This window comes from Siphateles boraxobius, unplaced genomic scaffold (genome assembly GCF_051911475.1).
Source record: "Siphateles boraxobius isolate OS27281-9 unplaced genomic scaffold, OSU_SipBor_1 25, whole genome shotgun sequence".
NCBI classification, from domain to species: Eukaryota; Metazoa; Chordata; class Actinopteri; order Cypriniformes; family Leuciscidae; genus Siphateles; species Siphateles boraxobius.
The window spans coordinates 7,806,439-7,824,657 of NW_027508866.1; the positions used below are offsets into that span (position 1 = coordinate 7,806,439).

The 18,219-nt window shown below is 36.8% G+C and overlaps 1 protein-coding gene across 13 annotated transcripts in view; it reads left to right on the plus strand.

The window, feature by feature from the left end:
- Window positions 1–18,219, plus strand: part of cux1a (cut-like homeobox 1a) — a 126,350-nt gene that overhangs the window by 35,899 nt on the left and 72,232 nt on the right. The window lies entirely within an intron of this gene.

Below are 18,219 nucleotides of genomic sequence, written 5' to 3' on the forward strand. Positions count from 1 at the left end.
AGTGAGAGATGATTCTCCAAATGATAGGAAGCTCAAAGGTAGTGGAGCGAAGGGGAATTTGAGTGCCTAATTTTCATAAGTCTGGACTGGCACATCCTGGTCTCCTGGGTACATATGAAGCACCATATTTCGGCATTTCATATCAGTTGATATTCTTCTGCTCGCATTCTACCTCCATTTTTGCTGCTTTCATGGTTTTAAATGTGCACCCCGTAGAGTTGCAGTCTTGTTATTACAATTGTTCCACTTGAGTTCTATAGCATTTAGATTACTTTTCGGATTTTGCACTTGTCTGAAGCTCGGCATGGCCTCATAAGAGAGGTCAGTGGCAGAGAAACCAGAGGATATTATGGTTTTATCCATTTAGGGAATACTCGGTCTGCATGAACAGTGGCGGACGGTCATGTCCAGACCATAGGGTTGTCTGTGAGGTCATGTTCCAGAGGAAAAACCGACGATGCATGTTAGCAAGACAGTTAGGATCAGTGATTCTTTATTTACTGAAAACCCTCTCTGATCTGATAGAGTTCTAAAACAAATGCGCCCTGACAGTAGGAGAACATCACGACTATTCGATCAGGATGGTTATCAGATGTTTGTTCTGTTTAGAAACAGATTATTCTTAATGTGTGGATGTGATGTTTATAGACTCTGTTTCTATCCTATAGTATTAACAGACTCAAAATCTTGAATCACATGGAGGGTTAGCTTTCTGTCAGGTTAATGCATGGATGAGGGACATTCATGACATGTTTAACTCATTCATCGATTTTGACTCTTTCATTCTAAATTAAATCCAGATAGGATGTTTTATAAAAGCAAAGGAATCTGTCCAGAAAAATCTGAAAATATTATGAAATATCGTATTTTTGTAGAAATATATTTTGTTATTTAGCTGTATGCAATTTTTTTGATTAATTAATTTAATAAAATTGTATTACTACTACTACTACTACTACTAATAATAATAATAATAATTATTACGATATAATATGTAATTATTTAATGTACAATGTATAAAAATACAGTATTGCATACAAATGTTGTATTAAACTCTGCTATACAGTAAATAATTGCAAATTAGTGAATCTATTGACCATTTGTTCAGTTTTCTGAGGCTGTTTATGTGTTTGCTGTTTATTTGTCTCAAATTTAGTATTGTACTGAAGACAAAACTTTTTTATCTGATGGGTCAGAACAGTGCAGATCAGGATGTAGTAATTGCGTCAGAGAGAGAGACATCAGACATCTGTCAGAAGACTTCTAGAGTTCAAAATAACCTTGGGCTTTTCTTTTAGTCTTTGATTAATAATATCCTTATCAGCCTAAGTGTGCTTAATTTGTAACGATTTCAGACAGGTGCCTCCAATCTTCCAAACGCCAAATCCGTATAATTCCTTACTGTATTTGGTTTTGAGAAGTCTCTGCCAGCCCATCTGGGGTGTCGAGAACTCAAGGGCACCGCGGCGCTCCGGCCTGCTCTATCTTTGATCATGGTTGCTGTCGCCTCCTGCCCTCCTCCCTTTCGCTCCCTCTTTCCTGCCTCTCGTTTTGCGAATTCCTCGCGAGTTACCACTCCCAGAGAGTGCCGATGAATAAATGGAAAATAAAAAACCTGTTTTGTCTCCGGAGCCTCAATAAATCAGTCCCCCTTTTCCATTTAAAATGTCCAGGGCTGCAATTTATGTCTAAGCTTAATAACCCGTTACTAAATTAATCGTGCTGGGGGTTTTGGCTGGGAGGCCACGCGTTCGGAGATTCTGTGAACCCTGTTAAAGAAAAAAAAAAGTCCATCTTAGTGCTTTTCTGCCCGGTACCCAAGGTGCAAGACATCAAGGGCCTCAGTCAGAGAGGTGGAAATTCTATCTCTGATGAGGGAAGTTGGAAAGTTTACCTTAATGGCTGGACTGCTGGATGTGGAATTAATGTGCCATGGCTACCTTGCTGTACCGTTTCTTCTGACACAAGGCAAGCCGTAATCTAACCTAGATGGATGTTGTCGTATCAGCTGTTTTTAGCTTAATTTTTAATGTTTGTGCTTAATTTACTCAGTTTGTATCAGGTTCCACCAGTTAAGGGAACAGGTCACCCAAAAAAAAAAAAAAAAAATTTCCAAACTTCTGTGAAACTCAAAAGTTTTTTGCTAAATATCCTTGCTAGCTTTATAATGAAGAGCGGGGTTTTAAGCTCAAAAAATAAATAATTAAATAAATGATCATAGAAGTAGTCCAAAGTTAACTTTAGCTTTGTCTCCAATATTGATGTATTGATGCATGACATTTTTTTAATCAAATCCAAATAGGATGTATGACAGAAGCAAAGTAACATGCTTTTAAAATAGCACAATTTAGTAAGAAATTTCAAATTTAGGAAGTTTAATACATTTTCGTTGATTTAATTATATTTTAATTATAATAATAATAATCCTACGATATATAGTATAATATGTATTATACAATATTTTAGACAAATTTCTTATTCAAATCTGCCTTAAAGATATATATATATATGCACACACGCACACACATTACGTGTCAACCAAATGAATATCACAAATTTTACTTTTCAAACAAATCTTTTTAATAAATCCACTTTACAAGTATTTGTTCATGAAATGCACTGATTTACTTAAAATCTGCATGAACCGGAAGTTCTTCTAAATGAGAAAAATGAGAGGGTGTGGCTTGTTTTTTCTGTACTGGGGATTGATTGGATCTAGAAAAGTAGGCGTTCCCTTCAGCTTGCTGTCAGAGCAGACTGACGGTTCTACCCAAGCATCAAACTGACATCATCAGAGATGGAAGGCCTTTCCACAGGGGAAGTACATTTTCAGATATTGATTAAAGATTACAAAGACAAAAAAGAAAGAAAAGAAAAGTGGATCAATCTGCACGGATTAATTGTTTATCACAAGACTAGAAATGTGTGCTAACAGTAAATGGGGTCAATTTTGATTTCATACTGACTTAAGTTTCACTCACTGACTCCAGCATTAACAGCCCACTTTAGGGGAATATTATTAATGTATGTGTTTTTTGTTTTGTTGTTGGTTTCTTAGTCACACAATGCTCTAATGGCTTCAGAAGACTTGAACTGTAGTACTATAGAACTAACATTTTTATATTTATGGTGCTTTTGTGTACTTTTTGAATCTCTGAAAAGCAAATGCACTTAAAAGAGTGACCGGTGTGTCATTTAAAATTTCTTCTTTTGTGCTCCACTGAAGAGAGAAAATCCATACAGGTTAGGAATGACGTGAGGATATAATGGCACTTTTTTCACGTTTGGATAAACTGTCTCTTTAAAGTTTTCAGAACTTGTCTGTATATATTTAGACAGATGAATTGCCATTTTTGTTTCTCTGTCTCTCCACATCCGTTTCCATTTTCAGTCTACTAATGTTCCACTGCAGTTGTGTAATTGTTATTGACTAGTTATTTATGTAGCTCCTTCATGGTTCTGATTTGCCTCAGGATGCTGGTTGAAAAGTTTATTGTCCGCTATGTGATGTCAATGTGACAGATAGGGATTTGTTAGGATGACCCGTTATTTTCCAACCGATTACGTAACGTCTGTGTTTTGCTCGGCGTGCACCTGTGAAATAAATAATCCTAAGCAGACGTTAAATTTGCCACAGATCACTTCATTTAGTCTTTTTTTCGAATGCATAAATATTTAAACCAAACAACCGCAGCATTTGGTCCTATTTTCGTTTAGATTTTGCATGCTCATTTAGAAAAAGTTTTAAATAGGATGTGATGGAGACTGAAAGAGACCAGTGTGTCGGCGCTGAAATTATATTCAGTGCTGCCTGCATGATGGAAATATTTTCATAAGGTCATGTGCATTCCCTCCCCTCTAGCTCACATATTTTGAGTTTATGCATTAAAAACCATTGATAAAAATCCCATTTTTTGCATTTTTGCTGAGAGTGTTGCACCACATGCAAACACCATAACTCGAAGAGCGCATTTAAACTTTACGCTGAGTGTTTGATGGTGAAATACCACACAGATGTTAAAAGCGGTGCTCTTTCTATACACTCTTTAAAGTGAACATATAAGGTCTTCTAAACATATTTTACTTCTGTAATGTGGCATTTTTTTGAGTTAAACAATATTATATTACAAAAATGTAAGGTGGGACTTGATATATCTATATGGCAGGTGGTTGGAGGATAGGGCTTGAAAATGAAGACTGTTTGCTGACTTCAGATTGAAGGAAAGTCACAATGAAAGATTTAAAAAAAGTTTTTTAAATATCAGTGTGAATCTAAAATGATGCAGAATTGTAATTTTAAAATTTGAATTAAAATGGAATAAAATTCAAAGAAACTCGTGTGACTGGTATAAGTGTACTTCATAATACAATTTGTTAGAATGAATTTCATTTAAATTTTAAGTATGAATAACATACAAAAAATCCTAAGATATTAAACATAAAGTGCTCTTAAATATAAATAATCTTAATAATCAGATTTTGAAAACCCACCCATAGTTTTTTTTTAATTTGTTTATTAAATTAACTTTCATTTTAAAAATACTTGTAATACTTGTTTTTTTTTATTAAAATCTTGTTTTTGGCTGCATTGAACTTTAGAAATCCACTCTTGCAAAAAAAATATTCTACATATCAGGGAATAAATAGGCATAATTAGTGAAATTTATGTCATTTTGTCAAAACAATTTTTGCTTTCTTTGAATTGCAATTTAGCAAACTCCTCTTCCTACTATTTCAATTCGACTTCCTGCAGGTTGTGATCAATTGAATTTAAAGAGCGAATTCTTAAATTCTGGCATTGATCTAGTGAGAAGATTATTATTATTTTTGTATTGTTTTTTTGTACTATGATCTAGTGAGAAGATTATTATTATTTTTGTTTTGTTTTTTTGTACTGTTTCATCATATTGTCTACATGCGCAATGATATTTCTTCTGCTGATTCTGAGCGACAAAGGCCACTATAAAGAACAGAGTCAGTCGTCAGTTTTTTTCAGTGATGATTGTTGTGTGTGCGTCAGCCATTTTGATTTTTGCTCCTTCACTGGCTTTGATGTTGCCTTAAAGGGGACGGCTGGTTGGCCTCTGGACGTTGTGATGTTAGTGTCCGGAGATTTCATTGGCTGCCAGGGCTGGTCAGAGAGAGCTGTGAACTGAATGGGCCTGACAAAATGAATACAGTAATTAGGGCTGATCCACTGGCATGCCGCCCACGCTGGCAGACTGGCGTCTTACACTGTTAATTATAGCCGTCCCGTTCGTAACACGACGTTAGGGTATTTACCAAGGCCTGAATTTGTTACAGTGTATTTGTGTGTGTGTGTGTGTGTGTGTGTGTGTGTGTGTGTGTTTGTGTGTGTTTGTGTATCTCTCTGTGTAGAGGTAGTGAGAGGGAGAGCATTGTGTGACTAGCACACTGAAAAATGCCTTTGATGTTGACACTGTAATGGAGGGATGGGGGGCTGGGAGGCACAATCCAGTGAGGTCTGGGGTCGACATATCCGGTTTGTAGACCCGAGACATTCACTACATTCATACGTGACCGATTAAGTGTTTTCACTGCAAGTTGGAAAGAAAAATCACGAGTCATGTTTCTTTATATATGTCAATTGTTTCTTCTAGACTGCAGTGAGATTACATGTGGAGACTTTTGCCTGATTTTTTCTGAGAAAAGACCCCAGTAATCTCACTTGTCTTCATTATAGTTTCAGAAGAGAACAATAACAACTGTGGAATATAGCCTTGATATGAAGGTCTGCAATCAAAAGTCAGAGATTTCAATATGAGCTTAAACAAGTGTTGTATATTTGAAATGAAGTCATTTGAGTATGATAAAGTAATCGGCAAGCAATAGTTTTCCTGTTTAGTCTATCTTGGATCAACAGGTCTTATTCAGGGTTTCAGTCATGTTTACTCTAGCTCTTTCTCAATATTTTGTATATATTAAACTTGCCATTTTCAAACTGGAATTCTGGAATTGCGACCTATTACATGGCTTAAACAGAAGTAATATGTATTTAATAAATTAAAATACTGTTATTTTTATTATACACAGCCAATTTGTGATGAGTAAGAGTTTAAAAAAATAATTATTACCTTTATTCATCAAGGAAGCATTACATTTATCAAAAGTGTTAAAGACATTATAATGTTACAATATATATTTTTTAAATGCTGTTCTTTTGAACTTTCTATTAAACAAAGAATATTTATCAAATGTATCACAGTTTCCACTTGCTCCAATATTAAACAGCGCAACGGTTTTCAACATTCATAATATTAATAAATGTTTCTTGATTACCAATTCAGCATATTAGAATGATTTCTGAAAGATCATGTAACGCTAAAGACTGGGAATATGATGCTGAAAATTCAGCTTTGCCATGACATAATAAATTACATAGTAAAATATATTAAAATAGAAAATTGTTATTTTAAATTGTAATAATATTTCAAAATATTACTGATTTTACTGTATTTTTTTAAATGCTGTCTTGGTTAGCATAAAATACTTCTTTCGAGAACTTTCAAACACAAAATCTTGCAGATCACAAACTTTTGAATGATAGTGTGTATATATAGTGCCATAACGTTCATAATGGACCTTGCATGTAGTTTTATTGGATTGTTTTTTGAATGTTTGTGTTGTATATATTTGAATGAGATAACATCCTGCATTTTCGGGAAAAAATGTTGGAAGTTCTTCTGTGTCCTGTCAGAAGTGATTTGCTTTTACATGGTATCCTTGAATAGGGGCTGACCTACTAAAGGCTTGTGTGGGAGAGACTGGTCAGGGATATCTGTCTCTCTACATAGCCTTCAGGTTCATGGTGGGGTTTTTGCATTAGTACCTATGCGTCTCCTCCTGACAGGATAGTAGAGCGGAGTAAAAAAAAAAGAGTAAAATATCAAAATAAACTTCAGAGTTGTTGATGATTTCTTTCCTCACCCTTCCCCCTCCTTGGGTTTTTCTGTAAGGTTGAGAGCACTTGTTTAATGTACTGGTTCATTGTATTTGTGCCTGTAGGATTTGATCCATCTGCTCAGCCAAAGTGGGAATGAGACTGGAGTGGAACTGATGGGGCTTGACTGTGTGCCACTTCCTGTCTCTCTCAGCTGACTTGATTGGCTGTTCCTCAGAGCTTCCTGTCTGATAGTCACCACTGGACTTTGCTGAGTGTTATGCATTTGGATATTCTGACTACTGTGTCTATGTTATGAATCACGTTGCCCCACATTTAAAAACGAGTCGACTTCAATTTCACTTAGATCACTGTTGGTTGTGCTTGATTGGTAGTTTTTGAAATTAATGCTGATTCCTTCATAATTATATAATATTTAGTGTTCATGTCCGTTCTAGTTTATCATCACCCGTCTGGTGACTTTATTACCGACATGAAATATTCAAAAATGAGCCAATTTCTGTGATGTCATAAGGATTCAGTTATTTTCCCATCAGAATGCATCACTGAGCATGTGTGAGTACCCTAACCTGACACTGAGCACTTTGGGTCTCTAGGAAGATCCACGACTAGAGCTGAATATAATTTTTCCACCTTGTTTAGAATCCCTTTGTGCTGAGATATTGCACTGGGTCATTAGAGCCGACAGGAGTGGGACAAGGAATGGGAATAGGAGCCGGAATGGGAACCTCCCTCTGGAGTTCTGGGGGTTCGTCTGTCCCTGAGCTGCCTGGAGAAGAGTAATCTGTCTTCTCGAGGCGACCTAGCCGACAACAGATTGGTCACGTTAGCCGAGCCTTTTGCAACCCCCAGCGATCCTTTCAAAACCCTGCAATCTACAGTCCCGCGGTCAGAAATCAAGTCTTAAAGGGATAGTTCACCCAAAAATAAAACTTCTTGTGATCATTTACACACCCTTATGTCATCCCAAACCTGTATGACTTTATTTATGTGGAACACAAAAAAAGGTATTTTGAAGATCTGTTCTAGCCCATATAATGAAAGTCAGTGGGGTCCAAAAGAACCACCTTTTTTTTTTTTACAGGCAAGCAGCTCATGGAGTTAAATCTGATGGTAGAAGTAGAAAATCTCATAGTATTTTCTCACGCACTCTGATAATCTTTGCTTTGAACTTCAAAAAAATCGTTTTTACATTGCACGAGGGTGTGTAAAAGATTATAGAATTTTCATTTTTATGTGAACTATCAATATATATCCTATAATGACTGGGCCAATCCCGGATCAGAGCCTGGATGTATCAAGAATCGAAATTCCCCTGTACATTTTATAACACTAATTAAGCAATTAAATGCAAACAGTCTCAAGTTTGTTTGACACGCACAGTGCCTAAAGCCTTTTTTCTCCCTTTTTTGATTAGAAAATGCTACATTACAATTGTCACCTTCGTATTTGCATTTAACTTTATTGTACAATTCTTACTCTTTGGTTAACTGTGAATCAATACAGTAAATACAATGTTTGTTTAGCCTGAGAGAACCTTTATATATTGTTCATATGAGTGAGTACGTATGTTCTTTGTGCTTAAATACAAAGAAAACATCTACTGTTGTTTGTAGGCTGAAAAAGAATACTTATATTCTTAGAAAGTGAGTTCTTACACTGTCACATTATTGTTTAGAGCCAAAGAACACTTATGCGCTTTGTTTGGGTATTTTACGCAACCTTATTCTGCCTAAACAACATATTATTGTGTCAATGAATGAATATGTGTGTGTGTGTTTGTTTGTGTGTTTTAGCATCTGCAAGCACCCGATAACCCACACACTCATCTTCATCTCCTTGGGTGGGCAGTGTATCGGCCTTGGGAGTGTGATCAGATTTCATGCTGTGCTCCATCATTCCCGAGCAAACGGCTGCGCTGTCATACGCACTCGAATGCACGCTGAAACATGCACACTCAAACGCATATACGCTCTACACACTCGTAAAGACACCCTTCGTGTGTAAAAGAACACAGACAGGCATGCACACATGCACAGACGCCATTAACCCTAGATCCACTTACTACTTTTCAACACTAGGCTTGCCTGTCCTGTGCTTTTCAGCGCCGCTGAACCTCCGGAAGCCCGTCCTCTGAAGGGCCCCAGTCTCAATCGCCTGGTCCCCAGTGTTAGATGTCCTAACAGAGACCTACTTTTACTGATTAATGTACCTCAGAGGTCTTTGTCTGACTTGGGTTACCGATTCTTAAAGTAAATCCACACACACACCTGCACAGCGTCCTTTTTAACAGCCCTTGATAGAGCTGGGCATTGACACAAATTTCATGATTCAATTAGATTTTAATTCACAAGCTTGTGATTTGATTAAATTCTGATTAAAATTTAACTAGAGTTCTGTGCGGAATGGCTTTTTCTATCCCGCTCCTGCCGCTTCTCTGATTATGGTAGGTTTTATCCCGCTTCCGTCCCAAACTTTTCACGTTTTTATTCAAACATATATTAAATAATGAAGAACAGGTTAAGTAAAAATATAATGAATATATAATAGTGCACATATTTAGCAAAATGCTCTTCTCTAGAGTAAATTTTTTTTAAGCTGACTAATGAGTTTTTGGTCTTTTCTGAGGTAAATGTAACATTACGTGACATTGTTTACAAGCTGTTTATCGACATCTCTGATTAAGCGATTACATGATACAGATTTTGGGAAGTTGACTGTATATTTGAACATACCTTCCGATGTTCATTCACGTTTACTTTGTGCTATAACTTGTAGTAAAGATGAAGAGTTGGTCAGTTCATGTGCTGCTTTGCTTGAACTAAAGCGGCGACAGCAATCTGTCACCAATACAGCATTTATTGTTTGAATTAGATACTAAAAGTTTGAAAACCGAGACCTTTTCATATCAAAAGTTAAAAATGACAAAGCTTATTGGATGGGAGGCACGATACAAAGTTTGATTCATCAGCTGAAAACAGTAGACTACAAGATTGATTCTTCAATTGATTCATCAAAATGAGAATAGATTCAAATCAAGAAATCGACATTTTTAACCCAGCCCTAGTCCTCAAACTTTTGGTGTGACATAAAAGATCTGGCATATTATCCTTTCCTATAGGCCCATTAAATCGTACCCTATTTTAGTAGTTTGCTTGACATGGGATATTTTAAGCACCCACAGCCAGGGCCGCCTGACTAATGCAACAATCATTCCTGTCATCTCTTCATTTGGATGTGGCTGCCATATTTTTACCAGTGCTGAATGAAAATGGCCAAAGCATGCTCGGATGTATGTATGCGGCTGCCCCGTTCCTTTACCCACCCTGCCCTGTGCCCTGGTCTCTGCCCGTCACTCCATCTGCCACCTGCGGTTGGAGGTGCCAACGCTACAGACCATTAGCACAGAGCAGGTCTGTATTTATAGCGCTTAACAGGCATGACTCAACAGCATCACTGTTTGCTTTTAGCTGTAATGGAATCTGCGCTTTGCCGAACACAGAAAACCCATTATTGTGTATGATAATATTGTTTCTGTCGATGGGCGAACCGGGACTGAAATTTCCACTGGACCGCTTGCACCTGCAGAAACCTTGTTTATAGTGAGAGAGAAATGGGCAGGCGAAGGTGTAAGTTAGTGTTAGTGTATGTGGGTTTTTTTCTTCAGTGTGGAGCATTGACTGATGTCATGCCGGCCATGTGACTCTGCTGTTGGAGATGAGGTAATGGCTGTTGACGTTTACAGCTCCCCTTAATGAAAGACTGTGTAAAGTGTGATGGTTGTAACAGGACGTAAAACCAGCTAGTAAACCTCTAATGTCATGCAGGACTACATGACATAGACTCTCAGGTTTTAGCCTTTTCAGATGCTTTCCAGATGATTTTTTTTTCTGAATCGCAGTTGTGTTTTTGATGCCGTTTTGTATAAATGGCAGAGCGCATAATAATTTTTTATCTAAAAAAATAATAATATTTATATATTCAAAACCTGGATATTCATATTAATTTGTTAGTGCATATATATACATATTAGGGGTGTAACAATACATCGATATGGATCGATGCATAGATCAAACATCTAACGATACGATGCATCGATACCACATATAAAATATCGATATATGGTACCTTTATTTTGACACTCTCCACATCCTCACGTAACTTTTCTCAGCTGAAATAGATGCCTGACAATATTGACTGAACCCTTTGTCACAAAAGCTGGTATTTTCCACTGTCAAGGCATCGCGAGTTCATGTTTTACTGCAGAAACGACAAGCACCCTTGTTGTTTGTGAACACAACCTGAAAAGTCTGTTTTAGCGAATCAGTGCGCAGTATTCAGGTCAGGTGACAAGGCTGCTAATCACTTTGAAAAGACGCGCGCGCTGAGAGGGGTTTCATCAAAGCTGATTAAAAGTGATAGAGGATGGAGTTAAACAAACTTGATGAACCGGTGATATCTTCTTCGGGGCGTAAAAGGAAAATAAAATCTGAAACTTTTCCACGGAACTTTGCTAAAACAGTGGTGAGGGAAAAGCTCTCTGTACGTTAAACACAACAACAAAGTTTGACAGGCGTTTGTGTCAGCTGAGGAGATTAACGTTACAAAGATTAAGTGTTTTATTATGTATCCTAGCAATTACTTGGCTTTGTTTAACTCTGAAACATGAAATGTGGAGTTATCTGCTTTTGCCACACACAAAAAAAAATATTAAAAAAAATACTTTCAATGAACTTTAATTTTATAAGTTAGCTGTATTTTTTAAGTTATTATTACTTAATCAAAACAACCCAGCTGCAGTTTCATTGATGTTCAAATGCCCAATAAAACAAACAAACATGATATATGAAAATGAACAAGAATGGAGTTATCTCTTTTTGCAAATGAACTCTTCTGTTATAGAGTTCATTTGCAAAAATAGATAACTCCATTCTTGTTCATTTTCATATATCATGTTTTCTTTTCAAAGAGTTTAATTAAACTTTCATGTTATATATTTTTGGATGCATTTGTGAATTAATAAACGTAACTGGTTGTGTACACTTGGCACATAATATCTAAATATCGATAAATCGATTGATATAGCCCTGAATTGAATCGCAATTGTATTGCAGAATTTTTTGAGGTATCGGCAAATATCGTATCACTGGCTGAGAGAATCAATATCGTATCGTGATGAACTGTCCGATTTACACCCCTAATAAATAAAATAAATAAAAAATATTAAAAAAAATTATATATATATATATATATATACATATAAAAAATATATATATATATATATATTTAAAAATACAATTTTAAACAAGTTTTATAATGATTATTACACACTACATTTTATGAATAAATATTTACTGAATAATATTCATAGTATAGTATAATTATAATGTTTAATATTATAACTTATTTTTATTTTATAATATTATATTTACAGAGTGTATGGCAATTGCTAGTGTGTGACTGCACTGGGCCTCCCCCTTGCCAGTGTCCTCTGTTTCCCATTCCAGCCCTGATGAGTCAGAGTCTGTGAATGCAGCCGAGCGTACAGCAGCACTGTGACGTTAATGTGTTTACGCTCTGTGTGCTCCCTCTGCTACAGTGGGGCGCGCTGACCTCCACATACAGGCACAGTCTCAATTTTTCAAGCACACACAGTCTCTCCTCAAAACACACAGTTTATCCTTTACAAGCACAGTCTGTACTTTACATACAAACACAGTCTCTTTTACAAGCCAGTGCAGTTAATTTTTTACAGGCTAGCACAGTCTTTCCTAGAAAAAAATTACACAGGCTCTCCTCTTCAATCATACAGTTGTTTAAATTACAAGCTAACATCGCTGAAAAGCTAGCACATTTTCTCATTTTCAAACTATCATAGGCTATCCTCTAAACAAGTTCTACTTGACTTGCTAACAGCCTTTGTTTTAAATCCTTTTGAAACCGATACAGTCTCTCGTCACATTAACACTTTATTTTGATGGTCCCTTTTGAACATTCTGTTGGCTTAAAGTAACTTTGCAACTACATGTCAACTTATTCTAAACCTACCAGTCTGCTAATACTCTAATGAGAGTTAGTAGACATGTAGGTGCAAGGTTACTTATAGTCAACAGAATGTGTTAAAGGGACCATCAAAATAAAGTGAAACCCTAGTCACAAGCTAACATTTTCTCATTTATGGTTGCACATATTTTATTGTTCTTTTTTTCTTGGAAATTTGCAGTCCAGTTGTTTGTTTGCTTGTTTGGACACAATTTGTGATTTATATGTCAGTGTGAAAATTTACAATCCTAATATTGATGGCTGTCTTTTTCTTCATTTTCAAATGTAAAACCATCAAGCTTTTATTTAGGCGGAAAATTGCTAAAGAGCACTGAAGCTTCTCTTTTGTTGACAACAGCTGATTTATAAGCACTTCTCATTACAAGTTTGGGAAGATGGTTGGCACATGTGTTTCCATGTTAAGTGTCTCAAACTCAAAGCACATGCAGAGATGAGTTTGTTTGGAGAAGCATTTAGTGTGAATCGGGCCGCCATGAGACACTGAAAACAACGGATCATGAGTTGCACGCGTACAAAAGAACACTCTGAAACACACAATGTATACTCTATATGTTTATATATGAACAATTTGATAATCGTACTTAGCCATATCACGATTTCGGTTTTATTTCTATTAATCGTGCAGCCCTACTCTAATTTACAAGCTAATAAAGTCTATTTTCTTTAAACAATCTTTCTTCAATCCCTCTTTTTACAAGCTAAAAGACTCTTTCCTTTTCAAACAGTCTCGCATTATCAGACAACACAGTCTATCGTCTTCAAACAGATAGTTTCTATTTTACAAGTGAACACAGTCTCTCCTCTCCGCACAGACACGTTTCTTCCTTTTATATACAGCCTATTCTTTCTAACATGTGCGTTTCTCTTTTCCACAGACACAATCCCACAATCCCTTCCAGACACAGTCGCTCCCGTTCCTCCTGTCCACAGATTACATTGTCGTTCTCTGCACACAGAGCCCCATTTTCTCTCCCCCGGTCTGAATGTCTGTTGAGAACAGACTTCAGTTTCACTTTATTCAGCAGTGAAGGGAGGGGGGGGGGGGCTTTGCACAGTTGTGGTTCCTCCTGTGAACAGCCATGGCTGTCAGTGAAACATTAAACTGATTTGTGGGTTGTGTGATTCTCCTGAGGGAGGTGGGCTGGCAGTCTTGCTGCAATTCTGTCCCTCAATCTCAATACTGATCTTGAATCAGTACGGCCTGAAAACCTATCCACTAAATTGATGTTTTATATTAAACAGCGAGTGTAGTTCACGCTCGGCGTCCAGACACTGTGAAACAGATGTCTTCTCAGCTGTAACAAATTGTTGTGTGTGTATATATTTATAGTCTTGGCGTACGATGGACCTCGTTCCATTTTTTTTTTTACTGAATGATCCTGGCGTGTGACGTGAATGTGCATTAAGCGTGTTCTGAGTGTTTGTTCTACTGCTCTGTATTTGGTTTAATTGTTTTACAGTGCACGCCACTCCGCTTTTTGTTACCCAATATGGTTAAATCTAGCAGATTCTTGCCGTACCCTGCCCATTCATTCGTCCTCTGTTTATGTCCATTTCTCTTTTATATGTCCTCTGAAATGTCTTTGTGTTTTCCAAGAGACACTTGCATCAGCCTCCTCCCACCACATGTTTTATTTGAGGTAATTTTCAGAGCCTGAGACCCCCTCCACCCTCTGACAGAATTACAAGGCAGAAATAATCGTGCAACATAAAACACTATTTAAAGTTTTCACAAGGTTCAGGCGAGCGGAGGGGGGGCTGTTTCCATGGAATATGCTTTTAAGAGGAATGTTGACAATTATGCACCCTGAGTGGAAAAAAGCCTGAGACTCATATATGGTTGGCACTTTTTTTTTTTTTGACAACTCATTCCCACTTTTCGTCTGTAACGTTTGGTCCGCAGACCCACCAACCTAGTGTCCGAATCACTCCTTGTGCCCTTTGTAGTGCACTTTCTGAGATGTGGCCATTTTACAGTGTTACCTGAAAAGTAAACAGCATAATGCACTATATAGTTTAGTCTTTTCTACCCATAATGCATTTCGTTATATAGTGTAGCTGATCTGTATTTATATATATATATATATATATTATTTATTATTTTATTACACTTGCTCTCAATGGTATTTTTACATGGACTGTCACTGTAGACAGCGAAAATTGTGATTTATATATCACCTGTAGGTAATGCATTCATCTATAGTGAATAAATGTTATGGTTTAGGGGCAAATCGACACTAATTATTTGTCAAACACTATATAGGGAATAGTGAAACAGTGAGCGATTTCAAATGCAGGACAAATGAATGAATAGTCACTGTGTAGACTAGAGTCACTGTCAATGAATGATGTGTCACATGAAATCACATGTTTCACTTCAAGCTGTGGCCAGAATTGTAAACTGACCTTTTTGACACAAGCGAGGTGATGTAAAGATGAACCAAATATTAAAAAATGCAAACAAACAGCATCATGTGGACAAGGGGGCAAGCAAGATGTCCACTCTTTCGCTGTGAGACGGTTTCATCATCAGATAGAGGCTGCCCTGCATTCCTCTGAGGCAGAAGGCCATGTCTTTCTCCTTTTTTTTCACCATCCCCCCTTTTCCTCTTTCATTTCCCTTCTTTCATCCCTCTCTCCCTCTGATCTGCATGGCCGCATCTCAGGTTTTTCTCCTGAAGCAATCTCTATAAATAGACCTTCAATAGCTGCTGCCTAACAAACCTGCTCATCAGAACTAATTGCTAAAGAAAAGTTCTTTTTTCCCCTGCTTTCTTTGCATTAACTCTTTCCTCCTCTACGATGGCCTGTGCTACCATGTGTCGAATAAAGAAGGCTTTCTAGGACACTTTGTGAAAATATTATTTGATGTTTGAGATAAAAAGGGACCTTTTTTATTCTATATGTTTTATTTATATTATAAAATAATTTTTTGCATTTTAACATAATTTATAAAAATGTTTTTAATCAAATTATCTTATAAAAATGTTCTATAATATTTATATCCATAATATATATTATATTCAGTGTTATCATTAACTTAAACTATCGAAAAAAGTTAATTTTAATAAAAGTTCAAATAATAACTAATTAAAAAAAACAAAAAGTAAGAAAAATGACCATAAAACATTAAAATGAAAACTGGAAATATAAAAATAAAAGCTTATTACAAATATAAATAAGCGCTATAATAGTATATCAATACTAATAAAATGACAAAATATATTATTATACTATATATTATATTATATTTCAGCCTTTGGAGATTAGGTATTTGTGTTGTTTGTGGAGTGTATTATTAAAGGGGGGGGGGGGGTGTGATTGATAGCCTCCATCAAGAGTGTGTGTGTCTGAGAGGCCGGCCGGTCCTAGATCACAGCGTCTTTGTTTGGGGGTCTGTCTGACAGTTCCATGACCTCATTACCAGACCAGCGTCTGGGGGCATTCATCTCGTGGGGGCCAACAGGGGCCCCCAACCCCTATCCATTCTTGATTTTCTCTCTATTTCTCATTTTATCCTACTGTAACAACTCTTATTTATATGGTTATGCTGTGCACAATCCCTTCTCACGATTATGTGTGGTTAAGAGAGCGTGTAAGTTTTAAGGTGGAGCTGAAATTGGTCTGAATGCAATGGGGATCTGTTCCACGTCTGCTTTAATTGACTGTGACCTTAAGGGTGTGGGAGCACGGAATAGGGGACACTGACACGCCCACGCGCAGACATGCGTGCACAGCTGCACACACACACACACACACACACACACACACACACACACACACACACACACACACACACACACACACACACACACACACACACACACACACACGAGTGCAAGCTTGAAGCTTGAGTGCAATAGGTAAGCACTGATGCCCTAAATTTGCATACTCTATATAGTCTTGTTAATGTAAGAATAACTATCACCATTGCTCATATTTAAAGGTTGTTCAAATCCCTAACCATAAATATAACTAAGTTCAGAACATAGTGATTAGACTTAAGGTGCTGTCACATTTACCTTTGTTTGCATGAATTTTCACGGGCGAAATTTTCATTTCAATAGGAATCCACATTATAGGGGAATTTCACAAGAAGGCGAAAGATTTCTTCACCACGGGTTCAAATTGGTCATGTGGACTCGCCACGTTGACCAGCTGAAAACTGCTTAGTTTGAAAGTAATGTCTGTGTGAACTGTGCTTCTTACATTTCTACAATATTAACAATAGACAATGGAATTATTTGCAAGTTTTATGCCCATCAAATTTCACACCCATCCATGGGCACAGCCATTTGTAACTTGAATGTGCGAGGCTTCTGGCGTCAAGCTTCTAGTTATTTTACCTGTACAAAAATAGTCTGTTAAATTGCTTAAGGCTATATTGCGAAATTGTATTTATGATATCTCATTATTTAAATGTATTATCATAATCATAAACACACTGGTTTGGAGCACAGATGGTTGTACTGTTTACTGCACTTTTTAATTCTTCTATTTATTTACCTTTTGCGACTAATGAATTGGAAGTCTCAACTCAATGTTTATTGATATAGCACTTTTAAAATACAGAGAGTTTACCAAAGTGCTGTACAAGCAATAATTAAATTAAAATAAAACAATAACATAACAAAAAGACATTAAACACAAAAAGTTTACACACTTACAAAAAAAGCTTATTTCTATGATGCAAGGTGGATATAGACAGGTGTTGGGCAAACAAATCCTTTAGACTTGCATTAGAGGAAGAACCCAAGTGGAATAAATACCACTGAGGACACCCTAGCAATACCCTGGCAACCACCCCAAAAGCCCTAGCAACTACATAGCAACACACTGGAAACCACTAACAGCAGCCTGGTGTTTTGGCAAGTTTTGCACTGAGAAAAGTTGAGTGGTGCTTTCACATTTTCTTTAGAAACTGTAAAAGTGTTTTCATATTCATCCTATTGTTTTCTTCGTTTCCATCCTGTTGTGAAAGCTGAGCAGGGGTTCAGCACCGAACCACTGATACGTACCTGTCTTTTTTCGTTTTTTACATGAAGAACCTGGAAAATATCTGATTCTACAGATTCTTGCACAGAAGCTGACATGCACTTTGGTGTCAGCCACCTTCAGTAAAATGCCACAGTTCTTATTCCTAAAGAATGGTTGGAAGTGTGTGTGTGTGTGTGTGTGTGTTCCTCTATAAAGGAGGCACAGCGGCCTTTCTCTTATCAGTGTAACTCTCCTTT